The sequence below is a fragment of the Rhincodon typus genome, chromosome 17, assembly GCF_021869965.1.
Source record: "Rhincodon typus isolate 14 chromosome 17, sRhiTyp1.1, whole genome shotgun sequence".
In the NCBI taxonomy this organism is placed as follows: Eukaryota; Metazoa; Chordata; class Chondrichthyes; order Orectolobiformes; family Rhincodontidae; genus Rhincodon; species Rhincodon typus.
Window position 1 is genome coordinate 60807794 of NC_063348.1, and position 16758 is coordinate 60824551.

Consider the following 16758-nt stretch of genomic DNA (forward strand, 5'->3'; position numbering starts at 1 on the left):
GGCCCGAAACATCAGCCTGTCTGCTCCTATGATGCTGCTTGGCCTGCTGTGTTCATCCAGCCCTGCACCTTATTGTCTTGGATTCTCCAGCATCTGCAGTTCCTACTATCTCTGATACAATTGACAGGCTCCCTCTCCCTTGCTACATATTGCTGGCAAATTTGCATTTTAACAAACAAAACCTACTGTGTCCTCAGTAACCCTCTTTCTACAAGGAGAGGAATGGGCTTCAATGGACATACACAAGCCCAAGATGTATCATGCTTTAATTTTCTGTTATTTTCCTTATCACCTATCTTGACAACCGTGATGAACAATATTTAGTCCGTCAATATTGTTAATAAAAATGTTTAATTCAGAATTTCTGTTCACAAACTTTCTCCAAATTTCAATAATGTAAAATTGTGACCTGTCTAATGTGAACAAACATTTCACATTATTCCTATTCAAGCAAAAATAATGCAGCTGTCAGAAGCAGTTAGAACAGTGGTTCCTGAACTGAGGGCGTGGGGGGGAAGGTTCACAGACCCAGTGTATGTGCTCACATTGTCCTGTACATTGAAATGCTCCACATCATGGCCTGCGATTTTCAATGCAAATGTTCATCTTTAAATGATGCCTATTCCAAGTGTGCTACAGCTCTCAGGAATTCATTTCCATTTTCCTCAGTGTTCCATCTATTCTTGAGGTATAACATTTCTTGGTCTCCTTCTACTTGCGTTGGCTAAGTGACTCTCTGCTAATCCTTAAGTGCCTTACAGTTTGGACACCCCCACTCAATCATGGGCCATCTGTATTCTTGATTCATGACTCTAACTCAGAAATACCACTAATTACCGTCTCCTGCTGGTCCACAGCTTCTTTGCAACTCCTGATCCAATTTTCAATTGATTGTTTTAAAGTTGCTCCAAGGCTGGATGTCTGTTTTTTAGGGGAATTCATGCTGAGAAACTCAAAATAAAAAGGATGCCTCTCAGTATAACCTATTTCCATAGCAACATGGCATACCCGGAATGTTTTAAAGAGATCCAAACTAATTAGTTTTCCCTTCAGAACACCCCATCGATTCTTGGGCCAGATTCTAGGTAAAACTTACGTGTGTAAAACACAGGCAACATAACATATTCATAAAAGTTGGATTCATTTCTAATTGTCAAAATAGAATCTTATTGGGAAATAGTCTGAGTACACTGATTTAGAATACACTTTAGAATAGGCTTTGTAAATTGTCATTATTTAAAGTTTTATCTGTCATGTGTTTTAAGCAGAGGCAGTGGAGCTGTTGCTCTTGGAAATCTGAAATGTACTGATTTTAACAAAATAATGAACTTTACCAATGTTCAAAAGTCACCTCATGCTGACTGTCTTCTAATCCACAAAAAATAATTTTAAAATCATCCCCATGGCCTCACCCCTCCATAACTCTATCACCTTCTGAGATATTTGAGTGCCTTTAATTCTGAGCTCTGGAACATATTGACTTTGTTTGCTCTACCAGTGATGGCTGTGCTGATATTTCCTGCTGAAAGCTCTGTGTGTCTCTCCGTTAAATTGCTATTTAATATCTTTACTGCCACACTTTAGATCACATGTCTCAAAAACAGTGATGTATTTTCAGGTCAGGATGGTGAGTGGCTTGGAGGGGAACTTGCAGGGCGTGGTGTTCCCATGTATCTGCTGCCCTTGTCCTTCTAGATGGAAGTGGTTGTGTGTCTGGAAAGTGCTGCCTGAGGATCTTTGGTGAATTTCTGCAGTGCATCTTGTAGATAGTACACACTGCTGCTACTGAGTGTCGGTGGTGGAGGGAGTGAATGCTTGTGGATGTGGTACCAATCAAGTGGGCTTTGTTGGATGGTTTCAAAGTTCTTGAATATTGTAGGAGCTGCACTCATCCAGGCAGTGGGGAGTATGCCATCACATTCCTGACTTGTGTTTTGTAGATAGTGGACAGGTTTCGGTGAGTCAGGAGGTGAGTTACTAGCCGCAGTATTCCCAGCTTCTGGTCTGCTGTTGTAGACACTGTGTTTATGTGGTGAGACCAGTTGAGTTTCTGGTGGTAACCATCAGGATGTTGATAGTGGGGGATTCAGTGATGGTAACACTATTGAATGTTAAAGGGCATTGATTAGATTGTCAAGGTCCGTATCCTTTGCATTATCCATTGACTGCAGCAGTTTCTTGATATCAGTTGGCGTGAAGCAAATTTGAAGAAGACTGGCATCTGTCAATGGCTCTGCTGCCTGCTTTCCTGTTTCAGCCCTTCAGCTAACCAATCACTAACTTATCTAATCTCTCTGTGAGGATGTAGCTACATACCTAAGAAATCATTTAGACATGAGCAAAAATGCTCCACTTTCTAACAGGTTAAGTTCCAATGTTCCTTCACTACAATTTGAGTGTCTAGTTTTTCAGTTAAAGCTGCTGCAGGGTCAGTCTTGCAGTTTGGATGTTTTGTTGACATGTAATTGAGGAAGGGATTTCCTCCACATTCATTCTGCTGGCCTCACATCAATTAGATGAGCTGTGTTACACACACACACACAATCACAATCACACAACAGCACTATGTATCACTTACTGATAGACTGGCACAAGACACTTGCAGGAAAAGGCTGGTGATGCATGAAGCCCACAGAGAGTGTCACAATTGCCCCCATTGTGTGAATACAAGAGGCAGCAGGCGAGGCAATGTCTCACCTTGTGCTTAGATTATGCCCCTAATGAACACAAAAGGATCCATTTCATTCTCTGAAAATCACAACTATCCAGTTTAAACAATTCCCAAGCTCCAATTATCCTACAATGTGCTGTCAAGCTGTTTTCCTCCATTCAATCAGTTTTTGATAATAGGACAAAGAACAAAGAAAGCACAAAGAACAATACAGCACAGGAACAGGCCCTTCAGCTCACCAATCCAGCTGCACTGATTCCCAATCCTTGTTTAGACCCCCTACTTCTTGCCCATATGCAGTTTCTATCCCTCTGTTCACCTTCCGTTCGTGTGTCTTTTAAGATACACCTTAAACATTGTTAACGTGCCTGCTTCCACCATCTCCACTGGCAGTGCATTCCAGCCAACCCCCACCCTCCGTATGAAATGTTTTCCCTGCATTTCTCTCCTAAACTTTCCTCCTCTCACCTTGAGCCTGTGGCCTCTTATAGTTGACCTTTCCACCCTGGGAAAAATCCTCTGACTATCCAGCCTATCTACAACTCTCATAATTGTGTAGACCTCTATTAGGTTGCTCCTCACTCTCTGTTTTTTCAGTGAAAACAATCCAAGTTTATCCAACCTCTCCTCATAACTGAAACTCTCTAGACCAGGCATCATCTTGGTAAGTATTTTCTGCACCTTGTCCAAAGCATCCATGTCCTTTTGGTAGTGTGGTGACCAAAACTCCAAATGTGGCCTAGCTGAGGTTTTAAACAGCTGTAACATAACTCGCCAACTTCTATATTCGATGCCCTGGTCGATGAAAGCAAGAATGCTGTATGCCTTCTTGACCACCTTATCCATTTGTGTTGCCACTTTCAGGGATCTATGGACCTGTATGCCCAAATCATACTACATGTCATTGCTTCTAAGGGTTCTGTCATTGATCATAAAATTCACACCTGAATTTGATCTTCCAAAATGCATCACCTCGCATTTATCCAAATTAAACTACATCTGCCATTTCTCTGCCCAATTCTGCAATCTATCGATGAATGGGAGGCCAACAGAGGGACAGAAATCCTGTATGGGCAAGAAGTAGGGGGTCTAAATAAGGATGAGGAATCGGTGCAGGTTTGGTGAGCTGAACGGCCTGTTCCTGTGCTGTATTGTTCTTTGTTCTTTGTTCTAGTATTGGAAACTGTCAGAATGGAGGAAAGGAGCTTATCAGCACGTTATAGGATAATTGGAGCTTATTGGAGCTTGGGAATTGTTTAAACTGGACAGTTGTGACTTTCAGACGGTAAAATGGATTCTTTTGCGTTCATTAGGAGCACAATCACTGTTTCCTTTGATAATCCTCATCACTATCTGCAACTCTGCCAATTTTGGTTTCATCTGCAAACTTATTAAGCAGAACACTTATATTTTCTTGCAAGTCATTTATACACATATTACAAACAATGAAGGTCCCAGCCCTGATCCCTGTGGAACACCACTAGTTACTCATCTCCAATCCAAAACGCACCCTTCCACTGTTACTCTCTGCTCCCATCCTAAATGATGGAAGAGCCCAGCACATCAGTACAAAAGATAAGGCTGAAGCTTTCGCAGTAACCTTCAGCCAGAAGTGCCAAGTGGATGATCCATCTCGGCCTCCTCCAGTGGTCCCCAGCATTACAGATACCAGTATTCAGCCAATTTAATTCACTCCAAGTGATATCAAGAAATGATTGGAGGCACTGGATACTGCAAAGGCTATAGGTCCTGACAACATTCTAGCAATAATACTGAAGACTTGTGCTTCAAAAATTGCCACAGCTCTAGCCAAGTTTCAACACTGACATCCACCGGGAAAATGCTTGAATCTTGAATTAAGGAAGAAATAGCAAGACATCTGGATATAAATTGTCCCATTGGGAACACCCAGCATGGGTCCATGAAGGGTAGGTCATGTTTAACTAATTTGGTGGAATTCTTTGAGGACATTACTTGCATGGTGGACAATGGGGAACCTGTGGATGTGGTGTATCTGGATTTCCATAAGGCATTTGACAAGGTGCCACACCAAAGGCTGCTACATAAGATAAAGTTGCACAGTATTACAGGTAATGTATTGGCATGGATAGAGGATTGGTTGACCAGTAGAAAGCAAAGAGCAGGGATAAATGGGTGTTTTTCTGGTTGGCGGTCACTGGCTAGTGGTGTGCCTCAGGGATCAGTGTTGGGACCGCAATTGTTTGGAGGCAGGGAGGTTGTTTCCGCTAGCAGGTGAAATTAGGACTAGAGGGCATAGCCTCAAAATAAAGGGAAGAAGACTTCTTCACCCAAAGGGTTGTGAATCTGTGGAATAAGCTACCTCGCTGAATGTTTTTAAGGCAAGGCTAGATAAATTTTTGAACAGTAAAGGAATTAAGGGTTACGGTGAGTGGGCGGGTAAGTGGAGCTGAGTCACAAAAAGATCAGCCATGATCTTATTAAACGGCGGGGCAGGCTCGAGGGGCCAGATGGCCTACTCCTGCTCCTAGTTCTTATGCTCTTATGTTCTTATGACAATGTTATTTATAACGTTAAGGATAATCCAAGAGGTCCTATGGCTATATTAAGAGGGAGAGAATAGGTCCCCTGAAAGATCAGCATGGCCAGCAATGTGTGGAGCCACAGAAGATGGGGGAGATTTTTAATGAATATTTCTCCTCAGTGCTTACTGAGGAGATAATCCTGGACACTAAGGAAATAAGGGAAACAAGTGGGAATGTTTTGGACCACTTACATATTACTAGAGAGGAGATATTTGCAGCCTTAAAGTGCATTTAGGTGGATAAATCTCCTGGGCCTGATCATGTCCATCCACGGGTGTTGTGGGAAGCTAGGGAAGAAATTGCAGAGGCCCTTGCAGAGATATTTGCTTCATCTTTAGCCACTGATGAAGTTCCAGAAGACTGGAAGGTGGCTAATGTTGTTCCATTGTTGAAGAAAGGTAGCAAAGAGAATCCAGGGAACTACAGGCCAGTGAGCCTGACATCAGCAGTAGGCAAGTTATTGAAGAGGATCGACCAACATTTGGAAAGTCAAGGTCTGAGCAGGGATAGTCAGCATGGATTTGTGTGCGGGAAGTCATGTCTGACAAATCTTTTAGAGATTTTTGAAGAGGTAACCAAGAGGATAGATGGGGATAGGGCAGTGGATGTTGTTTATAGGGACTTTAGTAAGGCCTTTGACAAGGTCCCACACGGCAGGCTCGTCATTGAAGGTTAGGTCGCATGGGATCCAGGGACAGCTAGCTAATTGGATTCAAAATTGACCCGATGGTAGGCAGCAGAGGGCGATGGTTGAAGGTTGTTTCTCAGACTGGAGGCCTGTGACTAGTGGTGTGCCATAGGGGTCGGTGCTCGGGCCTTTGTTATTTGTTATTTACATAAATGATCTGGATGTGAATGCACAAGGCTTGATTAATAAGCTTGCGGATGATACAAAATTAGGAGGTATTGTTGATAGCAAGGAAGATTATCAAAAAATAGGACGATCTTGATCAGATGGGGAAGTGGGTTTATGATTAGCGAATGTAATTCAATACAGATAAGTGTGTGGTGTTGCATTTTGGAAAGTCAAACCAAGGTAGGGCTTATACAGTAAATGGTATGGTCCTGAGAAGTGTTGTGGAGCAGAGGGACTTTAGAGTACAAGTTGAAAACGGTGTCACAGGTAGATAGGGTGGTGAATAAGGCATTTAGCATGTTAGCCTTCATTGGTCGAGGTGTTGAGTACAGGAGTTGGGATGTTATGTTACAGTTATATAAGTCATTGGTGAGGCCGCACTTGGAGTGCAGTTTTGGTCACCCTGTTATAGGAAAGACATAGTTAAACTGGAAGAAACCATTTCTGAAGAAGGGTCCAGACCTGAAACGTCAGCTTTCCTGCTCCTCTGATGCTGCTTGACCTGCTGTGTTCATCCAGCTCTACACCTTGTTATCTCTGTTAAACTGGAAAGTGTGCAAAGAAGATCTATAAGGATGTTGCCAGGACTAGTAGGCCTGAGTTATAGGGAGAGGTTGGCCAGGATAGGACTTTATTCCTCAGAGCGTAGGAGAATGAGGGGTGACCTCATTGAGAAGTATAAAATCATGAGGGGCATAAATCGGACGAATGCATATAGTCTTTTTCCCAGGGATGGCGAATTGAAAACTAGAGGGCGTAAGTTTAAGGTGAGAGGGGAAAGATTTAAGAAGGACCTTAAGGGCAACATCTTCACACAGAGAGTGGTGCATATATGGAATGGGCTGCCAGAGAAAGTGGTTGAGGCAGGTACAATAGCAACATTTAAATAGCAGTTGGATAGATACATGGACAGGAAAGGCTTAGTGGGAAATGGACCAAATGTGGGCAATTGGAACTAGCTGAGTGGGCACCATGGTCAGCATGGACCAGTTTGGGCCGAAGGGCCTGTTTCCATGCTGTATTACTATATGACTCTGTAGAAAATTGTCCAGGTATGACCTCTACGCAAAAAGCAGGACAAATCCAACCTGACCAATTGTCACTCCATCAAGCTACTCTCGATCATCAGTAAAGATCTATCAAGCAGGATCTGCTCAGTGACGCCCAGTCTGGGTTCTGCCAGGGCCACTCAGTTTCTGACCTCATTACAGCCTTGGTGCAAACACGGACAAAGGAGCTGAATTCCAGGGGTCTGAAGGTTAGGTCTTGGACAAGAAAGAGGGTGCTTGGGCCCTAAAACTATTGAACTCAAGATTGAGTCCAGAAGGCTGCTGGGTCCCCAAGTGAAAAATTAGTTGCTGTTATTCCAGCTTGTGCTGAGTTTCACTGGAGCACTGCAGGAGGCCTGAGATAGAGACATTGGCCAGGGAACAAGGTGGTGTTTTGAAATGGCAGGCAACTAGAAGCTCAGGGTCTTTTTTGCAGACAGAACATAGGTGTTCTGCAAAGCAGTCACTTAGTCTGCGCTTCATCTCCCTAGTGTGGAGGAGACCACATTTGGGAAACAAAACACAAACTGAACAACTGGTTTGCAGAACACCTATGTTCTGTCTGCAGTTGCCTGCCATTTCAACACACCTGTGGGTTCCCTGGCTAACAACTCTGTCTCTGCACATGCTAGAAGAACAGCAGCACATTTTCCTCTTGGGGACACTGTGACCTTCAGGACTTAATCTCGAGTTCAATAATTTTTGGGCCTGAGCACTTTCTTCCATGTCTTTACTCCAATTCCCACACACCAGGCACTGTCATCACATTGCTGCTACCACAACAACCCATTGTAGCTACTAGCAGTCCCCAGCTATTGATTCTCCCAGGCTGACCTTTACCATCTCCTTTCTCTGCCCAGCTGTTATTTTCTCTCTCTGGGCTCCATCTCTACCTATTGTTTACTCCTTGCCCTTCCCTCCACCCCATTTTCAGCAGATATACCAACCTTTTTCCAACTACATTCAGTTCTGAAGAAGGGTCACTGGACTTGAAACATCAATTCTGCTTTCTTCTTGCCAGACATACTGAGTTTCTCCAGCAATTTCTGTTTTTGTTTTGGAATCAATGGAAATCAGGGGCAAACTCTGTCCTGTTTGGAGTCATACCTGACACATAGGAAGATGTTGTTAGTCACTCATCTCAGCTCCAGGACATCTCTGCAGGAGTTCCTCAGGGTAGTGTCCTAGTGGATGAATGCAGCTCCAACAACACTCAAGAAGCTTGACACCATCTAAGACGAAGCAGCCCACTTAATTGGCACCACATCCACAAACATCCACTCCCTCCACCACCGACACTCAGTAGCAGCAGTGTGTACCATCTACAAGATGCACTGCAGAAATTCACCAAAGATCCTCAGACAGCACCTTCCAAACCCATTTCCATCTGGAAGGACAAGGACAGCAGGTGCATGGGAACACCACCGCCTGTAAGTTACCCCCAAAATCACACACCATCCTGACTTGAAAATATATCACCGTTTCTTCACTGTCACTGGTGTAAAAGTACGGAATTCCTTCCCTAAGGGGTCATTATTTTAAGACAGAGATCAAGAACTATCTTTCCCTCAAAGGCTTACATGACTTGGAAATCTGCCTCAGAAGGTAGGGGAAGCAGGGTCATTGAATATTTTTAAGATGGGGGTAGATAACTTCTGATTCTATTAACAATAAAAGGGAATGTGGAATTTGGAACAGAAACAGTTCAGCCATGACCTTACTGAATGATGGAGCAGGCTGGAGGGGCTGAAAGGCCGACTCCTGCTTCCGTTGTGACTGTATGTTTGTACATTCCACCCTATCTTGTGTTATTTTCAAATTTAACCGGTCTGCCTTTGATTTCTTCACCGATACCACTGGTATAAATTGCACTGGGGACACAGTACACTCCCCCTTCCCCCTCAGCTCAGCTCCTCATTGGGTATTCCCCATCAGCCAGGAGCCAACCTTACATCTGATGACAGGGAGTAAACACTTTTCTTCCTCCCTTGTGGGACCTGGGTGTCTCTGGCTGGCCAGCATTTATTACCCAGCCATTGTTGCTATTGTAGCACTTGTGAGTAACTGGGGACATGTAGACATCGTGAGAGCAGTCTGAGTGAGGCACACAGACCTGAAGGAATTGCTTCTGGTGATCATAGCCCAGTCACACATTGAGAGACCAAAGCCCCTTTCAGTTGCTGATGCTGCTGGGTGCTCCCAGAGAGCTCTCGGTACTCCTTCTGTGCAGTCAATCACACACCTCCACAGCCTAGCAGCTGGCGACTCGAGAAAATCTATCGCCCTTCTTCATTGGTCACCTCCTTGAGACATTTGGATTGACACATTGGGATAATTTCCTAGCTGTCATCAGTGGAGTGTCATAACAACATTCCTGGGATTTTGATGGAATGAGAGTTAGCAGTCAGAAAGGCGATGCTGTTATTTTCAGGGAGGTGACCATAAAGAGGGAATGTGCCTGATCTTGCTCTCACTGACTGTGGTCATGAATCTTTGGGTGTTTCTTTAATTGGCCTAATGTCACCCCACGCCCCCCCATCCAGAACAAACCTCCCCTCACCCCTCCAACTACACCCCCCCCATCCTGTCGCTATTAATGAGGGATTGCACTCCCTCTGACAGGTTGATAAAAAGCTATGTGTTACTTTCCACAAACGTTCCACTACATTCTACTTATCACCTGTCATCCAGCAACTTTCCTCATCCCACTGATCCTCCCAATTTTACCTGTTTTTATTCCCCTCTATTACTCTTGAAGCATTAGGGTTAGGGTTAGCATTACCTTTGACCCTAAAAACATTAATCCTCCACATGCTTGCTCTCTGTCCGAACTAACACCCATCACCTTGCTCACCCTGTCCTTGACACCCCTGGTTAACAAGCCACTTGTTCCGGAATATTCCATAACATTCACCTCCCCATCAATCCAATGGTTATCCAATCTTGACCCGAGATCCTGCACCCTACCGTAGCCTCCTCCCTCCTCCCTCCCCATCACTGTTCCATTTGTTGCCCAGTCCCATGCTTTTATCCCCCCAGGACATCACCCTGGACAGCACCAATAATGACCTGTACATCCATCTCTCCACAACTGCCCCGGTCAGGAAATCCCCTCCCCATCTCCACCAGCCTGTCCCCTCCAATGACACCCTAACCCCTTCCCACAGGCACTCTATACCCTTTACCCCTTTACCCCAAACACACTGGCTCCTTGTGATCCCTTCCTCCAAATACCTTTCCCACTTGGCTGGGCTCCCAGATCATTGCTTCTTTGGCACTGCTCCCACCGAATCTCAGTCAGTGCCTGTTTAAACATTACTCCCGAAGGGGAATGGGGCAGCAGCTGTCTGCTCTGATTCCAGTCAGTATACTGCCTTGACTGCTGCATTGTGTTGTGTTCTGTCTCACAGTCAGTAATCTTCCCGGTTTCACATCATGTGACCTGAGGTTATAAAGTTCTCAAACTCTATCTTAACTCAGGTGACTTGAAACATGGCTACAAGCACATCTACAACTGGAAGATTCATCCTGCCAGGTTCTACCTGCCATGCTGCCCACTCTCAGAGCAACACAAGATTCCACCTGATCGTTATCTCCTGTTCACTTTGGCAGTGATTCGGTTCCACTTTCTAAATTCCTCTTGGTGTCAAGCTATGGCCAATGGGATTGCTGCAATGATCAAAATCATTTCTGCAATATTTGTGCGAAGACATGGCTAAGATGTAATTGTAAACATTAGATTTAACAAGTTGTGTCCAATGTCCTTGCAACTTGGATACATATTGGTTCCTTATTCACTTCCTGTAAAAATGCTGAACCAAGCAGTTTCTGTTCTGAATCTGATGTGTGGCATTAGTATTAAAATGCAATATACAGAGACGTTGTTCATTAATAAGGTTCATGAAGAAATCTCCAATATTGTACCAAGACAAAACACTTTCAAACGTCAAACTACAGCAGTAACATTTTGAGAATAGTGACCAGGCCACAGCCTAAAACTCCCATCAGGCCCACAATCTGAGCTGGTCTGTCAAACTCAATCACCAGACTCATACAATCCACCTCTAAGTGGGAGTTTGACTTCATACACAGTTGTTGTGAGTGGAGGTGGATTAATTGCATCAAATGTAACTTTCACGTAGATATTTCAAGTCTAGTGCTGATGCAGTTGCAAGGGCAGGGGACGGGGAAGGGTGGCAGAAGGGTTTTTGATATAACAAGGTGTAGAGCTGGATGAACACAGCAGGCCAAGCAGCATCAGAGGAGCAGGAAAGCTGACGTTTTGGGTCCAGGCCCTTCTTCAGAAATGGGAGAGGGAAATGGGCTTCTGAAATAAATAAGGAGAGAGGGGGAGGCGGATAGAAGATGGATAGAGGAGAAGATAGGTGGAGAGGAGACAGACAGTTTTTGATAGACCTTTTTAGAATTTCATTTTTTAATTCTATCAATGTGGCCTGACGATTACAGAGCACACAACTGAACGGTGAATTGAGGTCTTACAATTTGTTTAGTTTGCCCACACAGTGGAGAAGTCAGGGCTGTACAGAGTTCTGATCAGAGCTCCCAATCGTGGCCTTGAGAGAAACAGTCCCTGTGTGCGTCCCCCAGTTGGCATGGAGACAACTTCTCTGTCTAAATAATTAAATAATTAATTGCAGTCTCAAATTTGAGAGAAATAGCTTTCTGCTGCAGAGGGTACGTAACGGAAAGGAGTTTTCAACATGGAAAGGTCCTCTCAGGCCACTCCAGCGTTGCGGGAGAGGAAGGTGGAATGGGAGAAAGAGGAAATCACTTCTCAGGATGTCTTATCGCTGCAGGCATGGCCAGGGCCAGCAGGCTGGGGCCTACAGGACTGCCTCGAGTGCTTGGTACTGGCCTACTTCTTGAAACACATGGTGATTGGAGTATTACTGGCAAAACCTAGTTTACCTTGTTGAACACTGGTGAAAAAGAAACTTATAATCAACTAAATTAACATAGCTCCCTCCCTCCTCCCCACCCTCTCTTGTGGGTATAGGTGACCTTGGTAGCCCTAAACCTGCCTGAACCAAAGGGACTGCTACGGGAAGAGGTTGGTTTAACCAGCTCACCAACCAACATCGGTATCTATAAGGCCCCTCTCTGTTCCTGACATTGACAGGATCCAAATGTTCAGTCCACGAAATTTCAAAGTCACTCATGGGATATGGGAACAGGAATTGCAATTAACATCAATCAGAAGGGAGGAGATGACCTACTTCTGGTTTGATTTCTATAACCCTGTATTCAGAGTAAATGCACTGTTTCTGAGCTTCATATTACACGGACAGTTTTAATTTAGGACTCTACTCACTGCTGTTGATTCCCTTGTTGACATCATCTTAGAAGAAAAAGGATTGACTGGTGAGGTTCCTACCGTCTGTTGCAGATCGGGAATGATGATTCTGATGACCAATGTATTGTTCTGGATGTCATCCATCTTGCTGATAGGTTTCCCTGCTGTTGCCCTGATGGTGTCATAGATTGTTTCTTCTTTGGAGCTGTCAGATTCAGATTCAACAGAATAATCAGAAATGCTCTGTGCCATCTCATCTTCACTTGTGGTTGGACTTCGAGGCATGCTGTGCTTATCTTATATTGCAGAGCTACCAAGGGAATAAAATAGAATGAACACAGATATAATCTTATTACTAAATATTACAGAGAAGATTCACATGGCATGGGGAAGAACCGAAGATTATTACTTGGAGGAAAGGAAAAGAATTCTGAAAGTAGTTGTTATCATTGATCAAAATAGATGCATCAAAATATTTCTTGATTTTTAGCACATGGAGGCAAGCATTCCAAGGTCAACGAGGAATAATTTAGATATGGAAAGAAGTTCCCTACACCAGTTTGAAAATACTCTCACTGGTCTATTATTAATGCCACCCATTCTCGTTGCTCTTTCTCTCCTACCTTTAGAGTGGTCAGCCCTGTCTCAGTGGGAGCATTCTAGCCATGAGTTAGAAGAGTGGAGCTTAAATGTCACTCCAGATATTTAAGTTCCTAATCTATGTTGAAGTTCAAAGGAATCAAAGGAGCTTTTAAAAAATTTCATAGGATGTAAACATTATGGGCAAGAGCAGCATGTGATGTCCATACTTAACGGCCCTTGAACCTCTTGGTTTATTCAGCCATTCCATAGGGCAATGTGGAGTCAACCATATTGCTGTCGGTTTGCAGTCATATGTAGACCAGACCATTGAGGACGGCAGATTTCCTTCCAAAAAGGACATTAGTGAACCAGTGCTATTCAATCAAATGTACATTAAACAATGCCCATACCCGCACTTGAAGAGGAATACAAATTATCCTGAGGTATTATTTGAAGAATATCAGAAGACTGTCCTCTGTCAAAGAAAGGAATTTATTCTTCAACCAAACTACAAAAACAAGTGATCTGGGCATCCAGCTCATTGCTGCCTTAATGTGAGCAAATGACCTACAGTCATCGTGGATGGTGTGGACAGGTGAAAGGTTTTGAAGGATTAATGCACAGTTATTCCATCAGAAAGCCATTATTGGGGTGGGGCTTACAGTCCAGGCCAGACAGAGTGTGTGGTGTAATGCTGGCTGCAGTTCTGCTCAACTAGAGCAGGCAAACAGGAAACGTTGGAGGCCAGAACGTTGGGAGAGCAGAAATAAACTTCTCCTGAGGAGGATGAGGACATTAAACAAGGGGTGGGGGGGGCTTCACCTTCTGAACAAGGAAGCACAGCAGCATCAGGGGCAATAAGTCAGACAGGATTTAGTTGACATCTGGTTCCAGTAGCTGTGAACTCGATACAAGGACCATGCACTAGCACCGGACCAAGCAGGGATCCATGGGGGTGTGGTGCCTGGTTACTGAAGCAGGTTTGACACAATCACACAGGAAATCACGCTAGGCCTTGTGGAGAGAAACCCTCGCTGAAACATGACAGCTTTGCTAATTTCCAGTAAAATCCAGCCCACGGATTTAAGAAAGAAAATCAAATTTGATCAATCTATTCAGGATGTTTGACGGGAAAGTTATGAAGTCAGTCAGCAGATGCAGTGCATTTAATTTTCAAAAAGCATTCAGTGATGTGTGCCACACATGAGGTCATTACATAAAATCAGGGCCCCATGGTATCAGGGACAAGACAATTACATCACGATTGGTGAGCACAAAATCACAGACTCTAATGGATTAGGTCACTTTGGCCTTGATCAGCTGAATAAGTGTGAAATTGGGAGAAAAAGTAGGGACACAGAATACTGTAGAGATACTGGGAAATGTTGATAATCATAGGGACCCTGAGTGCTCTTGTACAGGACTCACAGCAAGTTTACATGCAGATGCAGTAAGCAGTTAGGAATGTAAATCAAATGTTGGCCTTTATTACAAAGAGACTGGAGTGTAGAAGTCCTACCGCAACAATACAGCGCCCTATTGAGATAATGCCCGGAGTGTGGTGCACAGGTTCAGTGTCCTTACTTCCAGGAGCCTTGGAGGAAGTGCAGCCAGAGTTCACTAAACCAGTGGCTGTGATGCGTGGGTTATTCTCTGTGTAGATTGGATGCAAATTTCCGACATTTAGAAAAATGAAAAGTGATCTAACTGAAATGTGAAAAATTCTGAGGGGTTTAATAAAGTCAATGCTAGGACAATGTTTCCAATGAGTTGGAGATTGAAGAGTGAGTGGTCACACACTCTGAATAAGGGGTCAGCTACTTAACGCTGAGGTAAGGGTCATCCAGACATTCACAGGGTAATTAATCTCTGGAATTGTTTACCCCAGAAAGACATGCAGGCACAGTCATTTAATACATTCAAAGCTAAGTTAGAAGGCTTTTGATAAACAAGGGGTTATGGGATAGGTAGGCAGGAATGGAAGATGGAGATCATGAATGCTTCTGGCATGATGTTACTGAATAGCAGCATTGATTCGAGGGGCTGAATGCCCTATTTTATTTCTTCCTAAAAACAGAAAATAGGAGTAAGAGAAGTCTATATGGCCCCTACCATTTGAACCATAGAATCATACACCACAGAACAGGCCCTTCGGCCCATCAAGTCTGTACCACTAACGCTACACTAAGTCTACACTAATCCCATAGCCTTGAATGTTATGGCATTTCAAGTGCTCATTCATGTACTTTGTAAAGCTTATGAGGCTTCCTGTCTCAGCCACTCTCCCAGGAAATGCATTCCAGACCCCCACCACCCTCTGGGTGAGAAGATTCTCTCCTCAAATTTCCTCTAATCCTCCCGTCTTTCACCTTAAAATGATGTTCTCTTTTTACTGACCCTTCAATTAAGGGGTACAGCTCTATCCACCCTGTCCATGCCTCTCGTAACCTTATACACCTCTATCAGGTCCCCCCTCAACTTTCTCAGCTCCAAAAAGAACAACTCGAGCTTATCCAGCCTCTCTCCATTGCTGAAATGCTCCATCCCAGTCAACATCCTGGTGAATCTCCTCTGCATCCCCTCCAGTACAATCACATCCTTATGATAGTGCTGAGATCGGAACTGCACACAGCGCTCCAGCTGTGGCCTGACCAAAGTCAAATACAGCTCCAAGATAAGCTCCCTGCTCTTATAACCTGTGCCACGATTGATAAAGATGTGTCCCATATGCCTTCTTAACCACCCTATTAACCTGTCGTGTCACCTTCAGAAATCTGTGGACACGCATCACCAGATCCCTCTCTTCCTCTGTGTTCTACCATTCATTGAGTACTCCCTTGTCTTGTTACTTTTTCCAAAGTGCAACACCTCACAGATATTGGGATGAAATTCCATCTGCCACTGACCTGACCAACTGACCAATCCATTCATATCCTCCTACAACCAAACACCTTCTTCCGCATTGTAATCCACCTGGCCAATCTTTGCATCATCACAAACTTGCTTATCATTGTCCCACATTTTCATCTACATCTTTATCTATATCATAATCAAGAAGGGACCCAGGACAGATCCCTGTGGTACAGCACTGCACACCGGGATCCACTCACATAAACAGACTCCTACACCTGTCTCTTGTCACTGAGCCAAATTTGGATCCAATATGCCAAGTTGCCCTGGATCCCATAAGCGTTTACCTTCTTTATCAGTCTCCTATGTGGGACAACATTAAAGGCTTGCTCCACTATTCAGCATCAATGGCACTCATTCAGTCGCATTGAACATATCTGAGCTAAGACATCATTCATATCAAGAAGATGGGCTTCCTTGTTTCAGGGTACTGTCATACCTACACTGCTGTAATTTGTAACACACAATGCAGAAATGTCACAAAAAGAAGGCAGTCTAACTGAAGCAGGAATGTCAGCACAGAACATTTGGCATGAGGGCCTGTTTCTGTAAATACAATGCAGTTCTATGCAAAAGCATATCATTGGTGTACTCCTACACTCATTACAGGAACTCACAAAACCATTCAGTGATATGAGAAAAGATTTCTTCGCACAGAGAATGGTTAAGATCCAAAATAAACGATCTGACTGTTGTGGAAGCAAGATTGAGGTGAAGCGTGAATTAGATGCTTATTTGAAAAGGACAAATAGACAAGGAAAGGCATAGAACATAGAACATAGAACATTACAGCGCAGTACAGGCCCTTCGGC